The sequence below is a fragment of the Danio rerio genome, chromosome 24 (assembly GCF_049306965.1).
Source record: "Danio rerio strain Tuebingen ecotype United States chromosome 24, GRCz12tu, whole genome shotgun sequence".
Taxonomy (NCBI): domain Eukaryota; kingdom Metazoa; phylum Chordata; class Actinopteri; order Cypriniformes; family Danionidae; genus Danio; species Danio rerio.
The window spans coordinates 15,082,392-15,106,433 of NC_133199.1; the positions used below are offsets into that span (position 1 = coordinate 15,082,392).

Below are 24,042 nucleotides of genomic sequence, written 5' to 3' on the forward strand. Positions count from 1 at the left end.
AAAAAGTTTTCCATCATACAGTATTCTACTCAGCAAGACAAGGACAAGTTTCTATATCAATGATTGGCCCAGTTGAATACTTGCTTTACTGGCCGCACATTCAGAATGGCACATCCATATATTTTCCCAGAAGGAACAGAAAAAAAAAATAATCATCTTCCATCAGTGTTGTGTACAGAAGGCCTGTAGAGTGTTTTTTATCTAATTGCAATCCACTGTCATGAAACTGTACACCACAATCCTTGTTATGAGGCGTGAAAGGAATCATACACTCGAGAACACTCATGACCTCTGCTATTGACCTTCATGAGAGGCTTGTTTCAGGAGGAAGATGCCTTTCATTATCTACAGCAAGCCATCTTGAACTGGAACATACCCTTTCCGCCAAATAAGACCAATCATCAAATGTACAGAGGGGATATGGCTTACAACGAGTCACTCTGTATGCTGATGCTTCTCAGTAATGGCAAATGGAGACATACTATATAGTGGCTTGTCTAAAAATGAGATTAAAGTGGATGGAGGAGTTTTGAGATGAGTGAACAAATGCTCTCAATGAGAGACTTAACCTATGCTAGAATTGATTCTGCTTGATTAGATTCAACTCAATGGGAAAATATGCATCAGTGTATTAAAACGGCCACTCGTGCGTAAAGCCATAATGCGCTTAACCTGTCAAGCTTTTCTCGACTACATTTTTGCAGCTACATCAGTAAGTGCAGATCTGCAGATAATTAAGAGGACTTATAGCTTAAAGGTGGTGGCCGACATGATGGAATATCTTCCTCAAACTGCTGTCCGTCACGCACAGAGAGATTAAAAATATGCATGTGGAAGACGATAAAAACTGTTCACACCACGTTAATCCAGTTGATTTCACTAAGAACTGGCAAAACCACAAAAGATGCAAGTCTAAATCTTTCCATGCTGTTAATCCCTTTTATTTTTTTGAAGTATTACATTACACTTAATTTTACTCAGTTTGTGCTTGAAGTCATATCATCAATACGATATTTTCAGGAAGTCGGGATGCTAAGCCTGTCAGGCTTTATTCTGCTAGAATAACTGCCTAGATGTATATTATTACAACTTATTACATGGCTACCTGCTTAAAACCTATACACAAAACATTGATTCTGGATGCAGAAATACACATTTTTATTAAACGTCACACTTTTAAAAATTTTTTTAAACATATCTGTCCAGAGGTCTGATTTATAAAATTTATGTAGAGACGTTCCTAAAATTGAATGTACATCAAAATAAATGTTTTTTTTTATGATTATGGCTTGTTTGATTAAAAATAGTTAAATTATAAATGCACTTGCATACATGTACTGCGCACATTCACCCATCAAGTGTGGTAATGGTAAAACAAGTTCAGAATTGCACAAAAGTTTCCATTTATTCATTTATTTTGCTTTAGCTTAGTCCTTTTATTCATCAGTTCTTTTATTTCCAAGTACTGGGAAACACCCATGCACACTCACATGCACACACTTAATCTACGGTTAATTTAGTATTACTTTAGTTAATTTTGGACTGAGAGCACCCATAGGAAACCCATGCTAACACAAGAAAGAACATGCAAACACGCAGAAATGTCAACTGACCTAGTCAGGACTCGAACTAGCAACCTTCTTGCTGTGAGGAGACAGTGCTAACCACAGAGCCACCGTTTCTCCCCCAAAAGCTTCCAATTATACACATTAGACAATCATAGACCATGCTGCACTTTTTAGTCTTTTTTTACTACTTAAAGTCTTAAATAAAGCACCTAAATTGGTACTGATAGCTCATGCCCAGTAAAAAAAAAACTTTAAATAATCCTTTAATTATCATTAAAGCCTACTCAGCAGTAAGATAACATCTGATAATGGACTGACTTTCCAAAAAGAATCGAAAAGGCAGATGAAAAAGGATTAATTTAATAATATTGGAATCGTTCATAAATTACACATCCTGCTAGTACTAGGTTGGACACAGTAACATCACACAGTTATTGCAAATTTTGTTAGCTGCACATTCATGATGTAAATCTTGAATTCCACAACATTCCAAATGCACTGTACTGGATTGAGATCTGTAACAGTGGAGGACATTTGAGTAGTGAGCTCACTGTCATGTTCAAGAAATTCAACATAGGCTCATTCTGAAAACGTAACCCTATATACATTTCTGGAGATTGTGAATTATGTAACCAGAAGTACAGTACAATTGGATGCATTTCATTTTTAAAATGAACGCTACGGGGCTGCATGACGCCATTTCTTTTCCTGCTTACCAGCTGACCACTTACATCCAAATGGACTGCTTTTCTGCTGTTAGCTCGCCATGTACACCGGTGGACTTATGATGCAGAAAGGAGTTGACCACAAAGACAGGGTTCAAGTCTGGCAAAAAATTGCAGAAAGTGGGTTAGAACAAAACAGAAGCGAAAAAAATAAATAAACAAGTAAATAACAGGGTGAGAATGTGGTGAAATCTGAAAACATGGTAAAAATCATGCAAGGGCTTTTCTTTTCTGGATTGCTTTATTAAACTGTCAGTTGGTCTTAGGGAAGTGGGTGAGCAGATCAATTGGTGCTTTTGAAAACACTATTGGATGGGTTTAGAGAAAGAAGAGGGTGGGTCAGTCGATCGGTCAATCGGTCATTCAGTCAATCAGTCAAAAGCAACCTCTGGTGGATTTACGCGAGAAAAGCAGTCGCGAATGGCGCTCGCGAGAAAAAAATTGAGATCTGAAAAAGCATACACAGCGGCCTCTGGTGGATTTGCAAAAACAAAAACTGCAAAAAAACGTTTTTGCCGTTTTCCAGAAATGTATATATCGGTACGTTTTCAGAATGAGCCTGGGTTGCAGAAATTAGTTCAGATGATTCAGTAATTCAAGTTAACCTGCTGGAAGTAGCCATCACAAAATGAGTTCACTGTGGTCATTAAGAAATGGACATGGTCAACAACTGTACTCAGGAAGACTGTGGTGTCTAATCGATTCTCAGTTCACAAGTACTAAAAGGCTCATGGCAATGTAAAAGAAAATCATATTATAATACCACTGCAAGCAGCCTGAAATGTTGACCGTTAATACAAATGTTTTCAAGAGGTACCTTTAAATAAACATTCTACAAATCTTCACCAAGTCTATGCATTCTGCTTTATTCACTATACCACAATGTAAAAAAAAAATCAGGACCTGTCTCGTTTCTGCTCTGCTTTTGTTTATTTGTCAATCTTCCTTTATTTTATTAGCAATACCCATCTGCCAATGATTCAATTGGTTCCCAAACGATGAAATCATGCACTGCCCTTAATTTGTATTTATTTTAGGGCCATTTCAATTGAATGTATGTCATGATATGGTACAAAGAACAATCTTAGCTTCAATTGTGTGATGGCTTTAAATGTACTTTAGATTAACAAAAAGGTTACCTTCTCTTAAAGTTTTTTGAGAATTACAAAAAACAACGATTTTCATTAATTTAATCCGATTAAGGTCATAGTATGCAGATTTTAGTCGCATTATTGAAGTGCAGTGCAGACATGTTAACACAGCAATCAAACTATTACCATCATGTAGGACTTTTCACCACATTTTACGACAAGATGGTCCAAGACGGCTTTGCAAAATGTGGAGGTTTTTTTTTCTCCCATTAGGTGTGCGGTAGGAAATTCTATTGAAACTACATTCTTCCTGCAGTTCATACTTGCATCCAACGTTTCGGTTATCACAGGAGCATGCATGAATTGTTCCTGAATGAATGTGAATGTGCCAAACTGCAGTTAAAGTTGACTAATTAAAAATGAAACACACAAAATAACATGAAACTCTGGAGGAAATGTGTATAGTGTGGTGATGCAATGCCTTTAATCAAATTATGTGCATGTAAAATGGGATCATGAAAGGAACATTCAAAAAGCAACTCATGTAAACACCTTAATCATTTTTCTTGTCTTATTTAGATTAAGGCAAATCATTTGATTACTGATGTCCATGTAAACATAGCCACAAAAAACAGAACAGGTGTCCACAGTAAAGTGACTGATGAATGTAGCCTATATTCCACTTCAAAACAGATTTTTCAACAGGCCCCTCCAATATGGTCAATGGATGTATTGTTTTTGCTTTTTATTTTTGTTTTTTGTTTTGTGCGTGTGTGAATATAGAGATCCTACAAATATAATATATTACCCTATGATCCTCAATATGGAGCTCGGAACAAACCAGTAGGGCACATCCTCAATCAGACTATTTTCATTTTCATTCAAAACTTCAACAGAGCTCCAGAGAAATCATGCTGAGATGTATATTACTATATATAAATATACAAATAGGCTCTTTATAAAACTTTGCAGTTAGCAGGAGGCAGAAATGAAAAGAACTCAAGTGAACTCAAGTGAACCTTGGATAAAAAGAGAAAAGACTAGAATAAGGCAAATAGGTGCATGTTGAGTTTTCAAGCCATTTGAATTTGATTTTGAATATTCAAATGAGATCAGTCTTTACATGCGCATCATCTACATGATCAATGCCTCTGCAATATAATATGGTTACATGTATTGTGTAGTAAAATAAGCACTAATACAATATTCAAAGCATCCGATTTGAGATGATACTGTTTATAGCTTATTCATCCCTTTTGTGCAATGTCATCTGATATGAAGTATCTTATTTAAGTGTAAGTGAGCACAACCAACAAATCTCTGACCCCAGTTGTTTGTCTTTTTGAGATTGGTGCATTAGACTAATTTCCACTGGTCGGATTTAGTTGTCTTGTAACGTTGTTATTATCTTTTATGATGTGTCACTTTTATTATACTTCTCCTGTGGGATGCTTCAGAAAAAATGTTTTGCTAATTTAAAAAGTAGATATAATAATATTTTATTTTTCTGTTCATTCCTCTCTCTCATATAATCTGATTCTAATTGTAATGGGCCAACCTGGCTCCATAAACAGTTTCAGTTTCTTGCTTTGTACAGTATGTATGATCTCTTTCTTGTTTCATCCTTATTCGTTTAATTTTAAATAACCATATATGCATATTTATAAATAATGGATTGGTGCCCCAATCACTTTCTACATTTATTAAGTAGAGACACTATCAAAAATAATTTTTCCAGTGGCATGTCAGTAGTTACTGTACATATAGTAGTGCAGCATTTCCAGAAGCAAGCGGTTCATTTAATAAGCGGAAGTGTTGCATGATAAAAATCTGAGCGTAGGAAATGCTTTTTTAATCAGGTTATATCAGCATGCTCACCTAAAATGACCTCTCTTTCTTTCTCTCTGGTAGAAAAATTACACATCGTTCTAATGAATGGAATTGTTTGGACCTAGTGCCTATACAGTACTTACACTTAGTGGCCACTATATTAGACACACCTGTTCAAATGCTTGGTAATGCTAGATAATGCAAATGTATAGTTAACCAGTGATGTCAATACATTAAAGCAGTGGTCTTAAACTCAAGTTCTTAGCTCAACATAATTTAGCTCCAACCAACTCCAACTCAAACCTGTTTAATAGTCTTTAGTGCTGCGTCCCAATTCACATACTTATACTATGCCCTAAATGTACGTTCTTTTTTTTCTTTTTTCTTTTTTGTGAAGGAAAAGTATATACTTTTGAGTGTGTAACAAGAGTGTACAAGCTTTGGGACATACTACTTCCTCATTAACAGATTGTTGTGTTGCTTAGTTATGAATCCTGTCAATCGTCCACACATCATCCACATTTCTGTTATATTTAATGGTCTACCTTATTGGAGAAGCAGCAGCAGCAGGTTAATCTCCCATTCATGAGTCTATGAAAGTAAATCAGTAGCAATACTCGAGAGCTTGAAAATCTAAATGTGAGCACTTGTGATAATAATATTTGTATGTGTAGGTTGAAATGTACACTTACAGCTCTGATGTGAACAGCTGAAATCCTCGATTTGCACACACACACAACAATCCACACACTTGTGTTTTACATTGGAAGTTGCAGATTAATAGTTGTGTATTTGTAAAATGTCATTCATAAATACAAAGTGACAGACACACGTGTGCAAGGCAAATTTGATTGCATCTTCGCTCTACAACCACAGGTCGGCACTCACAACCTCTCAGATTCGTCAGTATAACTACAAATCTCCCGCGCTCTGACTTTTGCAACACATCTCCCGCGATCTCTGTAGCAGAACTCATCTGTGCACTCGCAGATGCAGAGGCGCGAGCAGCGCGGGGCGGGGGAGGGGCGGGGCTGGTGTAAAGCTGTTTGATTGGCTGATGCCTGACCAATGAACAATGCCAGCAGCCAACAGGACTGAGGTGCAAAATAATAATTTCCCACGATTATTTCATTAGTTAGGGTTTATTTAAACTCTTTTCTGAAGAGATTCTTGTTAAAAATCATAAATTCTACTGTAATGTACATACCAGTAAAAGAGCAGCAAAGCCAGTTTATTGGCTACAGCCAGCCAATGAGATGGGGCGTTTCTGTTTGTCAGCACACAGGGCAGCTCACGTTGTTGGAGGCCTCGAGCAATCAGAGGGTAAGTTATGATTTTTAATAATTATCTATATGTTCAATACTGTTAGCTAAGCTAAGGACTGTGCTGGGTGCTTCTCTTGTTTGTTTCTTATATAAGAAAACAGTTATGAGTTATCTAGGAGCTGCTTTCAATCATGTTATATGGTTCTAAAGATACGATTCAACCCACATGAAATAAGAAGTTGTAATAGCATTTATAGTAAACAATATTACGTTTTTGAACCATACTAACTATAATAAACTGTATTATACTGTATATTTTGCAGTATCTACAACTTTGTTAATGAATGCAACAGCACACTGTAGTATTAACTAGCATGAACTTTAATAAATTGAAGTATACTTTATATGTAAAACCTAATACATTTTAAAGCAGTTTCATTTCTTTCTAATTTATACATCTACATGCATTACATCTGATTTAGGTCCACAACTTGCATCCTTCAACATGATATGTGTGTTCAAAGGAAGAGCAACTAGGTGAGGGAGACAGTGTCCATCGCTCGGCTGAGGGTCCACTTTGAGCATCTCATCTGCAGGGTTAAGTAACATAAGCTGAACAGTCATCATCTCTCTCTATTACAGCGAGCATCAACCAGCTTTACACAATGGCTTGCTTTCTGACCATTAGTAAAGGCTTGAGCAAAGGATTAAAGAGGAGATAACATTTGATGGGTAATGATGAAGTTGGATTTACCACCTCCATCTCATTATGAACTAGGAAAAACCCTGAAATATTTCAATACAAGTAACTAGACATTTGCGCTACACTTATTTGGACTGTAAATTTTATTTGACAAATTACATTCCCTTACAGAACAGGTGTCAAACTCAGTTCCTGGAGGGCTGCAGCTTTGCAAAGTTTAGTTCTAACCCTAATTAAACACACCTGATCAAACTAATTGAGTCCTTCAGGTTTGTTTGAAACTTTCACTTAAGTGTTTTGAAGCAGGGTTGCAACTAAAACCGTGCAGGGTTACGGCCCTTCAGGAACTGAGTTTGACACCCCTGCCTTACAGTAAAGTGTAAAAATACTACATTAAACAATTATCAAAATAAAAGTTGTGTGTGTGGGTGAGTGTGTGTTTTGTTCAAATCTGTAGTCATCTTGGCAGGTAAAAAGAGAAAATAAATGGTCGGCTTCCTCTTGAATGATCTGAATCATTTTGAAGTGTTTGTAGATGAGCTGGATCATCATGTCATCTTTAGCATAAATAACATCCTTTTCAAGCTATGCAGCTTCTCTGAGTTCCTCATCGACTTGAAACATGCTGATCTCTCCTGTCACTCCATCCTTACAGGAAACTGAGAAATAAAGGTAGTAACTTTCATAATTAAAAAAGTGATATAAAGGACACACTGTACACAAACATGTAAATAGATAGATGGATAGATAGATATGATGCAGGTTATAATAACAAAAACCGGTATGATCTGTAAGAAACTGAAACGCCTAGTGTTATTTTTAATTGCTATTAATGTGTGCGTGTGTGTAAATATACTTCAATTCATTAAAGTTCATGCTAGTTAATACTACAGTGTGCTGTTGCATTCATTAACAAAGTTGTAGATACTGCAAAATATACAGTATAATACAGTTTATTATAGTTAGTATGGTTCAAAAACGTAATATTGTTTACTATAAATGCTATTACAACTTCTTATTTCATGTGGGTTGAATCGTATCTTTAGAACCATATAACATGATTGAAAGCAGCTCCTAGATAACTCATAACTGTTTTCTTATATAAGAAACAAACAAGAGAAGCACCCAGCACAGTCCTTAGCTTAGCTAACAGTATTGAACATATAGATAATTATTAAAAATCATAACTTACCCTCTGATTGCTCGAGGCCTCCAACAACGTGAGCTGCCCTGTGTGCTGACAAACAGAAATGCCCCATCTCATTGGCTGGCTGTAGCAAATAAACTGGCTTTGCTGCTCTTTTACTGGTATGTACATTACAGTAGAATTTATGATTTTTAACAAGAATCTCTTCAGAAAAGAGTTTAAATAAACCCTAACTAATGAAATAATTGTGGGAAATTATTATTTTGCACCTCAGTCCTGTTGGCTGCTGGCATTGTTCATTGGTCAGGCATCAGCCAATCAAACAGCTTTACACCAGCCCCGCCCCTCCCCCGCCCCGCGCTGCTCGCGCCTCTGCATCTGCGAGTGCACAGATGAGTTCTGCTACAGAGATCGCGGGAGATGTGTTGCAAAAGTCAGAGCGCGGGAGATTTGTAGTTGTACTGACGAATCTGAGAGGTTGTGAGTGCCGACCTGTGGTTGTAGAGCAAAGATGCAATCAAATTTGCCTTGCACACGTGTGTCTGTCACTTTGTATTTATGAATGACATTTTACAAATACACAACTATTAATCTGCAACTTCCAATGTAAAACACAAGTGTGTGGATTGTTGTGTGTGTGTGCAAATCGAGGATTTCAGCTGTTCACATCAGAGCTGTAAGTGTACATTTCAACCTACACATACAAATATTATTATCACAAGTGCTCACATTTACATTTGCAAGCTCTCGAGTTTCGCAACGGATTTACCTTCATATGAGTCTTTCATGTCGAAAAATCTTCCAAGGTCTTTGGATAATTAAACATATTAATATAAGTTCAGTATTGTTCTTGCATCTGACATATAACACAGAAAACTAAAAATTTTCCAGTTGGCTAGATATTTTTAAAAAGTCAAGCATCTATACTGAAGACTTTACGGTTGATCTCGTGCGTCCATCATGTTTATAGTTTATTTACACTTTTCACCAACGGTTATAGTTGTAATTGAATTCTTGTCCAATACGCAATGTACTGTGGGCAATATCAACGGTTGGAGTGCAGACGATTCTACACTTAAATTTTTTACTGGAAATAGTAAACCGTCCGGGAACCTTTGGCATACTCTTTTCCACATACTACGATTTGGGACATACTAATTCTATTTTTAAATACTATTTAAGACGGATAGTATGAGAATTAGGAGACAGCCTAGTAGTATTGAACATCTTGATTAGTTGGATCAGCTGTGTTTTATTAAGGTTGGAGCAAAAATTTGCAGAGCTGCGGCCCTCCAAGAATCTAGTTTGAGACCTGTTCATTAAGGCATGCAGACGTGGAAAAAATTATCTGCTCAAGATCAAGAAAAGCATCAGAATGGGAAAGAAAATCCAGTGAGTAGCAGTTCTGTGAAAAAAAAGTCTTGCAGATGAACCGCTATAAATTTACTAGTTCACATGGATGTTAACAAGGCTACCTGATGTCAATAATTTTCTACTAACTGTTATAATAATAACTAAACTGATTTACTGTAATAATAAAAAAATATATATAAAAAAAATTCTGTGTGGAGTTTGCTTGTTCCCCCTGTGTTTGCATGGGTTTCCTCCAGGAGTTCCGTTTTTTTTTCCACAATTTAAAAAACATGCGCTATAGGTGAATTAAATTAGCTAAATAGGGTACATGCCGAAGTATGCTAAAGGACTTTTAATTTGCCAGTAACCTGGGTTAAGCACTTCTGGTGAACTGAATGCCATTGCAAAATCGGTGTGCGTCTGTTTTTTTTTTTTTTTTATATCAGCGATAGCCACTGGCTAAGTGATATCCGATATAAAGTGGGTCTCAGGTTGTACAAAAAGCACTGCATTAAATAAAAATTTTCCCCGCCATGTCTTTAAAATATGAACATTTATTTTACCCCAGTATATTTAATGAAGCTTCTGCTCTAGCCTGTCAATTCTGATGGGTGTGTGTGAGTAAACGGCTTTTTGTCTCATTTTACGTTTGAGCAACTAAAAGAATTGTATTGTGATTACATTACATCATCAATGTTGTATTGTGTAAGGAACCGTATAAAATGGAAATAAAAGTCACATTAACCGTTCACCTGAAGTTTATCAGTATATGGGAAGAAACACTAGCTCGGCATATACCCTATTGGCCAAATATGTTTGTGAATGAGAGTGTCAGGGTGTTTTCCAGTGTTGGGTTGTGCCTGGATGGGCATCCGCTGTGTAAAACATATGCTGGAAAGGTTGGCAGTTCATTCCAGATTAATAAAGGGACTAAGCCAAAAAGAAAATAAATGAATGAATATATATATATATATATATATATATATATATATATATATATATATATATATATATATATATATATATATATATATATATATATATATATATATATAATTTATATGTTTATTTGAATGGTACAACACCTCTTGACTTACAAACACACTTAGTATCTTAAATTAGTTCCATGATGAATTAAATACATCATGGTTTTCACAGAAACACAGTTGATAATAAGCAGGTTGGTTTTCTTGAGTACTATATTGGCATATTAACATATTTTGCTCTTGTAGCTCATCTTCTTTAGTGTTTGATGTGTTGTGTGTTCAGAGATGCAGACCTTATAATAAGTGGTCATTTAAGTTACCTTTGCCTTTTTATCAGCTTAAACTCGTCTGGTCTTTCGTCTATGGCCTCTGGTGAGTGGTAAAAATCATTAAAATCACAGTAGACCACCAGTTTCTATAGTCTTCACACCAATATTAAACTTTGATTAGATTATCTCATTTATATACTAACGTATTTACTACATATTGAAATTTATTATAGCTGTTTTTAGAGAAGCTATTCTGATTCTGTGTTTAGAACAGAACTGAACTTCAAAATGTTCAACCTCAGTATGGTCTTATGGAGAATTAGACATTGAGACAGAAGGCAGGATTCTAAAACTTCCGGAATATTATAATCGTATGAATATTCCACAACCAAAATGCATAATATATAAGAATGCAAAGAGTCTAATGGCAAATCAACATTCTGACTACTCAGAATTGTAGTTTGTTGTAGTTTGTTAATATTGATAAAATAGAATCAGAATTCTGACCCCTAAATTACTGTGTTGTCATGTCGAGGACGACACTTAGACCGGTTATTTACTTCACAACATTCCACATACATAAAATTTGTATGGGAGAAGTCTTTATTCTTCAAAGTGAAAATCATCATCAATATTTGTGACACTGACACTCTTTGCCATATTAAAAAACCCTGATTCCTAAAAAATAAAATCAGGGTATTGTTTAATGTGGGCAAAGTGATTTTTTACTCTTGTGTTTATGGACTTATTTCAGTGATTTAATTTCTATGAGGCACAAAAATGCCATAATGTTAGGTTCACACCAAACGCACAACACTGCTTCACTTTTTGTAGATTGCTTTCTATATGTTTTTCACCTCAAGCGAATGTTCTGCTCCAGTTCAATTACTTGATCTTGCACAGAAGATGCAATTGAGATAAATGACATGCATTTAAAAAGTATGCAAAAAAGTAAAAAATTAAATTACATTAAATTACAGACAGGGCCTGAGGCCTAAAAGCAAGAAGGTCGCTGGTTCAAGCCTCGGCTGGGTCAGTTGGAGTTGTGTGAAGTTTGTATGTTCGCCCTGCGTTCGGGTGGGTTTCCTCCGGGTGCTCGGGTTTCCGCCACAGTCCAAAGACATGTGGAATAGGTGAATTGGGTAGGCTAAATTGTCTGTAGTGTATGAGTGTAAATGAGTGTGCATGGATGTTTCACAGAGATGGGTTGCAGCTTGAAGGGCATCTGCTGCATAAAACATGCACTGAATAAATTGTTGGTTCATTCCACTGTAGCGACCACGGTTTAGGAAAGGGCCAAAAAATGAAAATGAATGAATACATTATAGACAATTAAATTACAAAATCAGAATGAGTTGATGTGCTGTGCATATGGTGGACAGCATAAATAGATAGTTGACCTGCAGTTTTTAAATAAAGCGTTCTTTCAAAAAGGTGATGTCTAGAACACATTTTTAATGAAGGGATCTGGTCATAACAATAATTAAGAACAATTTGTTTATTGACTATTTTAATGAAGAGAGTGTGACAACAGGTTGGATCCATGTGCAGCTTTAATTAGAGTAGTCAGCAGACAGTAGCATGAAGATAATCCAGATTGTATTGGGTACAACAGGTGAAAGAACTGAGGCAGCAAAACAACCATAAACAATAAACAAACAAAGGGTCAATAACACTTCAAGACAAGACAATGAAATCACTTAGAAATGCACTACAATGGAACAAGACAGCAATGGATGTGGGTCTGAATGGTACATGTAATCAGGGGTAATGACTGCAGCTGTGGGTTTAATCAGGAGGTCAACTGAAACTGGTGTGTGAATGCAGAGCATGCTGGGAGTTGTAGTTTAAGTGAATTACATGGAGTGTATTCCAGCAGTCTGCATGGGCAGCACTACTGGTGATCATAACATGAATTCCTTAAGACTTTGTGTTGTCTTTGAAGTCAGAGTTGGCATTATCTCTTCACAGGTCTTGGATCTGAGCTGCATAATTTCTATGAAAATATAGTAGTATAATTATTTGAGATTTCTTTAAAGCTGTCTTCATGTCTTCATTTTTTAAGTACTATATATATATATATATATATATATATATATATAATTAAACAATCCCACAGCACATTCATTATGTGCTAATATGTTTTAGAATGGGGTGACGTGGTGGTACAGTAGGGAGGGCTGTTGCCTCACAGCAAGAAAGTCACTGGTTTGAGCCTCAGCTGGATCAGTTAGCATTTCTGTTTGGAGTTTGCACGTTCTCCCCATGTTTGCGTGTGTTTCCTCCACATTACAAAGACATGTGGTATGGGTGAATTGAGTAAGCTAAACTGTCTGTAGTGTATGTGTGTGAATGAGTGTGTGTGGGTGTTTCCCAGTGATGGGAAAATGAATGAATGAATGAATGTTTAGATATCCCAACAGAACTGTGTATTTTCAGCTCTGTCTCTCCAAGCTGCTGTTTTTAAGCGCTCCTTGTAGTTCTTAGTGTGACAGTTGTTTTAATTGAAGTCAAACTTCAGGAAATTGACTTAAATTTCCTGACACTGCCAGAATTTTGTCTGTGAAAAGATTTGATCCGCAACAGACATTAACCAGCTGTTGGTGAACATGTCAAACCTGTGATCAAAGACTACAAAATTTGTCTCAAATGAACAAATCATGGTCAAAATCGTGCAGCGCAAGCCTGGCTTCAATAGAGCAGGTGCAGATTATTAAGATGATCACTCCCCCATTTGGGATGTCTGTGTCAATGTGCTAGCCAAACTAGCAAAAAGCTTTCCACAGAGCACTTTCTGCTCTCCCGGGATTCCCAATTATAGCTATGAAGCTGCTCCCAAGTCTTTTAAACAGTAGTTTCAGAGATGTTTTGGAGATGTGGAAAAGTTTGCCTATGACAGTCTCCACAGAAGAGTCAAGATCACGTTTCCTCGTTCTGTGAAAAGCATTATAGATGCGGTTCAACTGGCCCATTACAGGCACTTAGTAATCTATGGATGTGTAAAGGCAACTGGAAACATCTTTATGCAAGATGGTTGCAATAAATGGTTTAATTGTCATTTGGAAAATTGTTGTCTAGACTTTTAGGTTAGTACCTATCATATAGATCTTTATGAAAGGAAATTACACATTTTTTTATTGTTTCCATTGTGATTTTTTATTTGCTTTGTGGTGAGGATACTAGTGTAGGGTAATTAAACAGTAAGGAAATTACTGAAATATGACCTAAGGGAAGGCAAACATTATTTTGTACATGCTGATGACAGGTGTTTGCACAGAAGTGAACAGATTTTGAATGCACATCAGCTGCTAATATCTTCTGAAGTAACCCTGCATTAAAATATGTTTGATTATATACAGTGCCCAGCATAATTGAGTACACCCTATTATCAAAATGAAGTTTTTATCAATTTCTCAGTAAATATAGGCAATGCATTTTGGTGCATTTAAACAATAAAATTTTTTTTTAAACATATATTTATTAAAATATTATTTTAGTCACCAAACATAGTTAGAAATTGAAACATACTGCAATTTAATTCAAGCAAAATATATATAAAAAATGCAACCTACAATATTTCAAATTTTTGGCTTTTCTTGATTTTTCTCCTTTTGTTAAATTTGTATTTAATATTTTTCTATAACATATAGATTTGGGTGTACTCATTTTAGACCATTATCATAAGTTATTTTCTTAGATAAGCTCCAGATTTGGCTTTAGTACTGACTAATCTAAGGCATTTGCACAAATATAATATTGTATAACTTCCTATAAAAATTTTAATTTAAAACATAGATTTGTAAGGGGTGTACTAATATATGCTGAGCACTATATAATACAGTAGACAAAAAAGCAGTTCAAATTCATAGTATTCTTGCATGCAGCGCATGTAGTTACATTTAGATGCAGTGATTGTCTCTAAATTAGAACACTTTTATTTTTATTGACCTCTCAAATATCTTTAACAAATTTAAATACATGTAAAATATACGTGCACTGAAAAAATGTCTGCAAAATTGTTTCAAACAATTTATTTGTTGAATTAAAACAAAATAAATTTGATAATGTTCAACTAAATTTGTTTGTTTAAATCCAGCTCAAACAAATAGTTTACAACCACTTAACTTAAAAAATTAGTAAATCCAAGGAATCATCTTTATATACAAATAGCACAACAACATTGTTAAATTTATACAAATAAAAATATATTCAAATTAAAATTAAAAAAGTATTCAAACTATTGATAATAGCTAAAATAACACAATGGTACACACTAAAAATCATTATTAGTGTTTTTTTTTTAAGCTAAATAACTGTGAATTAAGTGAAAAGAGTTAATCAGTGGAACATTATTATATTCACCCCCAAATCAACAATGTTTTATTCATTTATTTTCTTTTCACCTTAGTCCCTTTATTAATTAGGGGTCACCACAGCGGAATGAACCGGCAACTCATCCTGCATATGTTTTGCACAGCGAATGCCCTTCTAGCTGCAACCCATCACTGGGAAACACCCACACACTCTCATTCTCACACACACACACATACATTTATTCATTCATTCATTCATTCATTCATTTTCTTTTCAGCTTAGTCCCTTTATTAATCAGGGGTCACCATAGTGGAATTAATCACCAATTTATCCAGCATATGTTTTATTTAGCGGATGCCCTTCTAGCCACAATCCAACACTGGGAAACACCCATACGATTTACACTACAATTACACTACGGCCAATTTAGCTTATTCAATTCACCTATGCTGCATGTCTTTGGTCTTTGGGGGAATCCAAGCACCCGGAGCACCCTTTTTTGTTTAATCATTCATTCACTAATTCCAAAATCAGAAAACATATTAGTTTGTTTTAACCAAATTCCACAGGATGTTATGAAACAAACATGATCAAACACTCAAATACATAATTGTTGTTTCATAGAAAGGTAGAAGTTCTCCTGCGACAAGTGAAACAGAACAGCATTAAGGTAGCCGCATGCTGTTTATTATAACAATCCCAGTTGCTCATTTTAAACGGTAAAGGACATTCAAACATTTGAAGTAGAACGAATGGATCCAGCACAATCTGTTTGTGCTTATCTGACATTCTAAAAAGCGCAACCAAGATGAGTGTGCCTCCTTGTTTAGCTTTCTATCTAATGTTTATAAATAATCATAAAGCACCAACAGCTGCTCAAAACTCACTCGCACAAACCTCATAAATATTTCTGCCCACTCAAGTGTATACCATCCTAATGAAAGTTTCAAATGAGTTTCTCGAACTTCCAAGTGCAAGATCCTCATGTTGATCATCTCGTTTCCTATCAGTGCTTGTGGTGTATAATGCAAAGCGTTAATGAATTTTGAAATATATGAGTTCAGCTGTTGGAAGCAAAGTAAACAATCGCACCATGTCCACAGTGAGAATACAGTAAATCTCGACATCCCCCATGATACGACTTAATCCCTAGTTAATGATGTATTTTATCAAATAATCCTTCTTGATAAACAGTATGCCCACTTTTAATTCCAGCCCTTCCTTTCCCAAATGAATATTGTATAATCCTTGCTTGATTTGATCTTGTAGCGGAGGGCTGCTTTGTGATAAATTATCAAGGGGATTTACCTTAGAGACAGATTGGAGGGTGAGTTTTATCAGATGCATGGACATGTTGGGGAGTTCAAAGGGCTTGATCAAAAGAATGTTTAATAGTGAGGCTAGCTCTTTAAATGTGACGTTTTTATCGTCATTTACTTTACTTCTATATCATGAACTTTTGATGAACCTTGGCTTGAACCCTTAATCTCAAACAAAAGAAAACGACAGAGAGAAGGAGCACAGTAATACACTTTAACCTTGGATAAGGCTGTGAGAGAGGGTTTACAAATAGTTTCAATAATATCTGGATGCAGACTTGGATAAGCAAGCTGAGACTGCATATCTCATACATTCAATGTCAGACGCAATAGAGCTAATGATGCCACTGTGAGGTGGTCGGGCTAGGGGTGGGGTTAGATGTGCTCATTAATATATCATTGAATGCAGCTTAGCTTGCAACTGCGCCTGGTATATATATATATATATATATATATATATATATATATATATATATATATATATATATATATATATATATATATATATATATATATATATATATAAAATTTTTTTTTAAGGTACTTTATAATATGTTGCCAAATGCCAACAGTGTGCTACAGTGGATCTAACTTAGAAATTTTTAAGTTTAAAACTTATAATCCTAATAATGAATAATTTTGTTGATTGAAATGATTTAATTGTGTTGCAGTATTGTAAGGTTTAACACAGAATTTACAAATGACACCTTATACATACTTTCCAACCACTCATATTACAACAACTTTCATTTATTCAACAATTTTCACCAAATATTCTTAAAAACAAACTTAATATTGTATTATAATGTGCACAACATACAGTAAATATAAATATTTATAAACAAGTCTGGTATATCCAGATGCATCTGAATAATGTAGCTAGCTAACATTATTTATATACCATACTATACTTACCATAGAACATGGTGGTGCTTGCTTATACACTGTTCTTGTATTTATATTTATTCAAAAGTAGTGTTGCCATTAAAAATAGATTTAATCCGTAATGCAAATGCCATTAACATACAACTAATTATATTACTAGCTTTCATGTTGTTATTGTTAAAACTTAAAAGATCACAGCTGACCTGGCTAGCTAGCTAACCCATTGAGGTAATGCACGTTCCACTGTTGCACAGTGTTGCCATTTAGCAACACATACATTTGATTGATTTACAAAAAAAATATTTGATAAAATAATATATATATTGAGTTGTTAATATGTCATCATAACTTACTGGAGGTGATGTTTCAGATTTTTTTGTGGTTCTGACATCATTTGATCCTTTGTTTTTATTGGTGTTTACATTTGCATTTAGCAAATGCTAATCTGTCAGAAATCGTGCTACAAAAAAACAGCACGTCATGTGACTTAACCAAAGCACATCATTGGCTACACTATGGTTTTCTCTTTCCAACAACAACAACAACAACAACAAAAAATAATAATAATGTTGTTCTTAAAGAAACAGTGTCGGGGAAATTAAGACATAAGTATTATGTTACCATATGGTAGCACAGTGCAGTAGAGGGTTAATTTGTAAATGGATACAAAAAAAAAGGAAATATAAGTTACCGTGACCGATGTCTGCCACACAATTACAGTTTTCCCTGAACATGACGTTACTAAGTGTTTACAGCAGGAAAAAAGCATCAAAAAATGGCCTCATTTATTTATTCATTCATTCATTTTCTTTTCAGCTTAGTCCCTTTATTAATCTGGGGTTGCCACAGCGGAATGAACCACCAACTAATCCAGCATATGTTTTATGCAGCGGATGCCCTTCCAGCCACAGCCCAAGACTGGGAAACACCCATACACACTCTTCCACACACTTACACTACTGACAATTTAGCTTACCCAACTCACCTTTAGTGCATGTCTATGGAATATGGAAGAAACCGGAGCACCCAAAACCCACGGGGACATGGAAGCAACATGCAAACTCCACACAGAAACGCCACCTGACCCAGCCTGATAATAAAATAAAATAAAATATAATTAAAATTTAATTTTTATTTTATTTTTATATCATACATTTTGTGTACATGTACATTTTACTTATCATTTTAAAATTGAAAGTCATCATTCTTCAAATATTAATTGTATCACTTTTCAAATGGTACCTTTTAAATAATGCAACAGTTTAACCAAAGACAATCCAAAAATCCATATTTCACTCTACTCTGAAAGAAGCCACAAGACAATGGAAAGTGCACTTATTTTTTTTTAAATACTTTTAATTTTTTTCTCCAGTTCTGGGAAATGGTAATTCATGAGCAACCACAGGCCATTGTCCAGACATTTACGTTTACATTACCCATAAGCATTTGAAGTTTAGAAATCTCATGCTAAATTAGCATGGCCCTTAATGAACGCATCAGATGACATTACCTCTGAGTGAGAGCCACTGTAACTGGATCTCCTTCAACCAACACTATAAAACCAGCTTCATACTGAGTGACGGAGAGAGAAAGAGAGAGCAAGACCACAGCACACAACTGCTCAACACACACATCAGGTAGGAGGAGAGTTCCTTCTCTTGATAAACAACCGTTTATTTCAGCAGTTAGTCTTGATTGTGATGTTAAAAGTATACTTTAGGACTTAAGGTGTGTCAGTATTGCAACTATTATGCTTTATTTGTGTTTATAGGGTTTGAATGCAATACAGTGATTTGTTTGTTAAATATGCATTTAAAAGAAATAGACAACCTAACTGTTGAGTCAATTTGTAACTAAATGGTTAGATTTGTCCTTGTTTACCCAAATTTGGATTGAAATAATAAGTTCAATAACATTTTTTTTAACATTTAATCATTAGTAAATGTCTTTATCCAAAGCAACGTACGTATGTGTATAAAAGAGTTTACTTTTATTATTATTATTATTATTATTATTATTATTATTATTATTATTATTATTATTATTATTATTATTATTATTATTAATTTTTCTTCGGCTTAGTTCCTGATTTATCAGAGGTCACCTTAGTGGAATAAACTGCCATTATTATTGTTATTATTATTATTATTATTATTATTGTTGTAGTTGTTGTTGTTGTTGTTGTTGTTAATATTAGTGTTATTATTCTTTTTACATCCTTGTAATGGAGTGTTTGTTGGAACGTGTGTAATTGTGAAATGATGAAATGATTAGTTACAATTAACTATCAACTCTATTTTATCAAATTTATTCTTCCAAAATGTAACTGGCTATAGTAATTTTTGTTTTATTTTATTTTATTATTTATTTTGTTTTATTTTATTTTATTATCTGTTTTATTTTACTTTGTTTTGTTTTATTATTTTTATTTAATTATTTATTTTTTATTTTATTTTAGTTTAGTTTACTTCTTTTAGATTTATGACAAATCCAGTGTTGCAGTCAGTTTTACATGGCTGCCATTTATATTTACTATGTTCTGTATGCTAATAATTTTAACAAGCAAAAGCAAAAGGCAATTTTAAAGTTAAAAACTATTTGAAAAATGTATTATATGTATAATATAAAAATTACATTATTATTACTGCATGTAATAAAATATAATGAAACATAATATAATATAATATAATATAATATAATATAATATAATATAATATAATATAATATAATATAATATAATCTAATATAATATAATATAATATAATGCTTGCTTGTACATTTACTGAACTGTGTATGGCATGCTTAATGAATTAAAGACTCCCACTGATCATGTTTTAGATAATTGGTGAATATACAATGTGCTTTTCTTTCTCCTCTATTATATGTTTGGAATTGTTCGTGGACTGTAAAAGTGATCTGATGACAAAAAAAAAAAAAAAAAAACAATTTGCATCTCCACACACCTGTACGATGGGCTGTTTTCCAGGAGCAGACGCTGCATTTACAGTCTCATTTAGCAGTGTTTGCTCGATGCTTGGCAACCATCTTTATTGCTTCATCTAGAAAATAAAAAGATTTCCTGTATTCACTGTGTCTGCCACAAATTACACAGACGGAAATCCATCAATTAGTGAGCTTACCGGACAAAGGATATACTGTGCTCTCCTCAAACTTGCCCATAAAGTAAAAGCTTTTTTTCCCAGCTAAAATGTATTTAAAATATGTGGTACTTATATTTTGTGAGTATGAAGAAAAGAAAGAAAGAAAAAATCTGTGTCAGTGGCTGTCAAACTGGGTAAACTTTTTCAGTAGTAGTTCATCAGTAATACATCAGTGAATCAAATTTATGAATGTATTTAAATCACTTCTAATTTATTAACAAAATGATTATTATTTTTTGTGTTTTGAGGGATATTTAGTGGCTATTTTAGAAGTACTGTACAGTAGGTCAAACTATACAAATTATGTGTCTATTTTTTCTTTTCTTTTTTAGACTACATGCAGATATAAACATCTATTTTTCAAGAAACTTCTTTAGTGAATACTTAAGATGTCTAGATTAGGAATGTAAATAATAAACAGCCAATACTTTGATAATAAGGAGGTATTAAATCAGTAGTAAATAGTAAGAATTCGTACTAGAAACAAAACAAAACAAAGCAAAGCAAAGCAAAGCAAAGCAAAGCAGAACAGAACAGATCCAAACCGAACCTAACAACCTAACCTAACCAAACTAAACTAAACTAAACTAAACTAAACTAAACCAAACCAAACCAAACCAAACTAAACTAAACTAAACTAAACTAAACTAAACTAAACTAAACTAAACTAAACTAAACTAAACTAAACTAAACTAAACTAAACTAAACCAAACCAAACCAAACCAAACCAAACCAAACCAAACCAAACCAAACCAAACCAAACCAAACTAAACTAAACTAAACTAAACTAAACTAAACTAAACCAATCTAAACTAAACTTCTAATGTTGACTGGCAATATATTTTCTTTGCAGAAAAAGCATCAGTATGTGCACACCTAGGAGATTCTTGAATGCGGGTGGTCAATCAAGCCAAATCCAATAGAAAAAGTAAAAAAAAAATAAAAAAAAAATAAAAAATCAGCACACTGCCATTCATTTATTATGACAATATTTCAACCTACATGATCTTCATCAGGTCACTTGATCATATACAATGTGTGTGTGTGTGTGTGTGTGTGTGTGTGTGTGTGTGTGTGTGTGTGTGTGTGTGTGTGTGTGTGTGACTTTGCACAGCGTCCTGAATTTAAAATCACATGGATGTTGTCAGCAAGTGTTCATATGGTTTGTTTAGTAACTTGATTCAGTCTGTGATGCTGTGAGTGTAGTTAAAACATGACAAAGCTTTATCTTTTGTTTAGTCAGACAGGGACGAGTTTGGTGTGTTTGATGTCTGAGGTAAAATATGTGGAACAAACTAATTTTTCATTGTGAGTGCAAATTTACTCACTAATTAACTCACTCATTTAATTACTTCACTCACAACACTGGAAAATTAATTAAGCAAATCAGTTGGTTTGGATTCTTTCAGTTCATTTCCATAAACTTAACGCTGTCAATTTAAAATTTAGTGACTTTACATCATGGCCGTAAATATGACTTGCTACTTGCTTGACAGAAGAAAATATTTAGCGAGAGTTTTTTTTTTTTCTCTCTTAGAGCATTTGATTGGATAAAACAGCTCAGTGCAAGATGAGTCATCTATGGAATCAGATAAGTCTCAAAAGAAATTCACACAAAAGACACAATGTACACATGCGTAGCCAAATTCACATGCATAAAACCAAATTCATGTGCGTAAAATGTTTATTTATATTCACAAAAAAATTTTACGTGCACAAAACAAAAATACATTTTCCTAAAATACGTTTCACAAATGCAAAATACCATTTGCAAATGTATAAAAGTGTAAAAAAAGTTTTAAACGTTTAAAACTTGCGAGTTCATCCTAAATGAGAATGTGCAAATTCTCTTTCACGTCCGACTCCCCCTGGATACGTGTGTGTGTATTTTTAAGACTTTTCTGGCAGAGTCCGGGCAACTCACCTTTCAGCCAATCTGTAGTCAATGAGAGCTGTAGTCAATGACACCCACTCTGCGCTCCTTTTGCGCAGACTGTTCCTCTCCAGCATAAAGAACAGAGTCTCCAGCAGTCGCACACACTTTTTTTTCATTTATTTATTTATTTGACCATAGCCTCACTCTTTTTATCCATTATTTTGCCGCAGCTTGGCTTTACTTATTTATTGTCTCGCAGCCCCATGAGTAAAATGTAGCCTGCAGGGTGATGATGAGGATTAAGTATTATTCCGGCCACACAAGCATAACATCGCTGTTGTGGTCCAGTGGTTAGCACATTGTGTTATGGTGCCTTTTGACATGTGTTCGATCCTCACCTGAGTACATTTTTTAAAAATTTTTATTGTTAAGACATATAAAACTGTAAGGTTGTTGAACATTTGAAGTTCTAAAGCAGTAAAGACGTGATAGTGTCATTAGAAACTGAATGAAACTGAAAAAAAAAATTACTCAGGTAAGGATCTTTTTTTATATCCGTTTTATTCAGTTTCTAATTACACTATCATGTCTTTTTCAAGAAAACAGCTGGATAAAAATTAATAAAAAGAGTAAGGCTATGGTCAAAAAAATAAATAAATGAAAAAAAAAAGTGCGACTGCAACTGCTGGCGACTCCGTTCGCTTTGCTGGAGAGGAAAAGTCTGCGCAAAAGGAGCACAGAGTGGGTGTCATTGACTACAGCTCTCATTTGATTGGCTGAAAGGTATGAGTTGCCCGTACTCTGCCAGAAAAGTCTCAAAAATACACACAGACATATCCAGGGGCAGTCGTACATGAAAGAGGATTTGCACATTCTCAGTTAGGATGAACTCGCACGTTTTAAACATTCAAAACTTTTTGTACACTCTTATACATTTGCAAATGGTGTTTTGCATTTGTGAAACATTTTATGAGAATGTATTTTTATTTTGTGCACATCACATTTTTTTGTGAATATAAATAAATATTTTACGCACGTGAATTTGGTTTTATGCATGTGAATTTGGCTACGCATGTGTACATTGTGTCTTTTGCGTGAATTACTTTTGAGGCTTTTTTGACTCCATAGTCATTAGCATTTTCAAAATTGATTTTGTCAAACTTTGAGCACAAAGCTAAAACCACATACTCATACAATAAATACCAAACCTGACAAAAGTCTTGTCGTCGATCCCAGTTGTAAATCCAACAAATAATAACTTTATTTCTAGTTGATCATTTGGGAAAGTGGCAGAAGGTAGATTTTATTGATGAATTGTCTGTTGAATCTTAATCATTACAAATACTGCAGCAGACTTATTGGAACCCGCATGGATCCAAATAAATCATGTTTGGTGAAGAAAAAAAAAAATCATGGTTTGGGTTACATTCAGTGGAAGAGATCTGCAGAGTGGATGGCAACATCAACAGCTTGGCGTATCAAGACATTTGTGCTGCACATTACATTACAAACCATAGGAGAGGGAAATTCTTCAGCAGGATAGCGCTCAT

At 34.4% G+C, this 24,042-nt stretch overlaps 1 protein-coding gene and 1 long non-coding RNA gene across 15 annotated transcripts in view; one reads left to right on the forward strand and one right to left on the reverse strand.

Annotated features, from left to right (window-relative positions):
• Window positions 1-24,042, forward strand: part of trpa1b (transient receptor potential cation channel, subfamily A, member 1b) — a 365,395-nt gene that overhangs the window by 267,548 nt on the left and 73,805 nt on the right. For 3 of the 14 annotated variants that reach the window (XR_012399108.1, XR_012399113.1, XM_009297331.5), the window contains exon 1: window positions 19,040-19,092. The exons of 10 other annotated variants lie outside the window; for them this stretch is intronic. The gene's annotated coding sequence lies outside the window, so the exon portion shown is untranslated. 14 annotated transcript variants of the gene reach the window in all.
• On the reverse strand, window positions 7,694-8,428 carry LOC141380691 (uncharacterized). Its single transcript, XR_012399353.1, has 2 exons — window positions 8,375-8,428; window positions 7,694-7,841 (listed from the first exon to the last, which is right to left on the reverse strand). It is a non-coding gene; the product is annotated as an uncharacterized lncRNA (long non-coding RNA).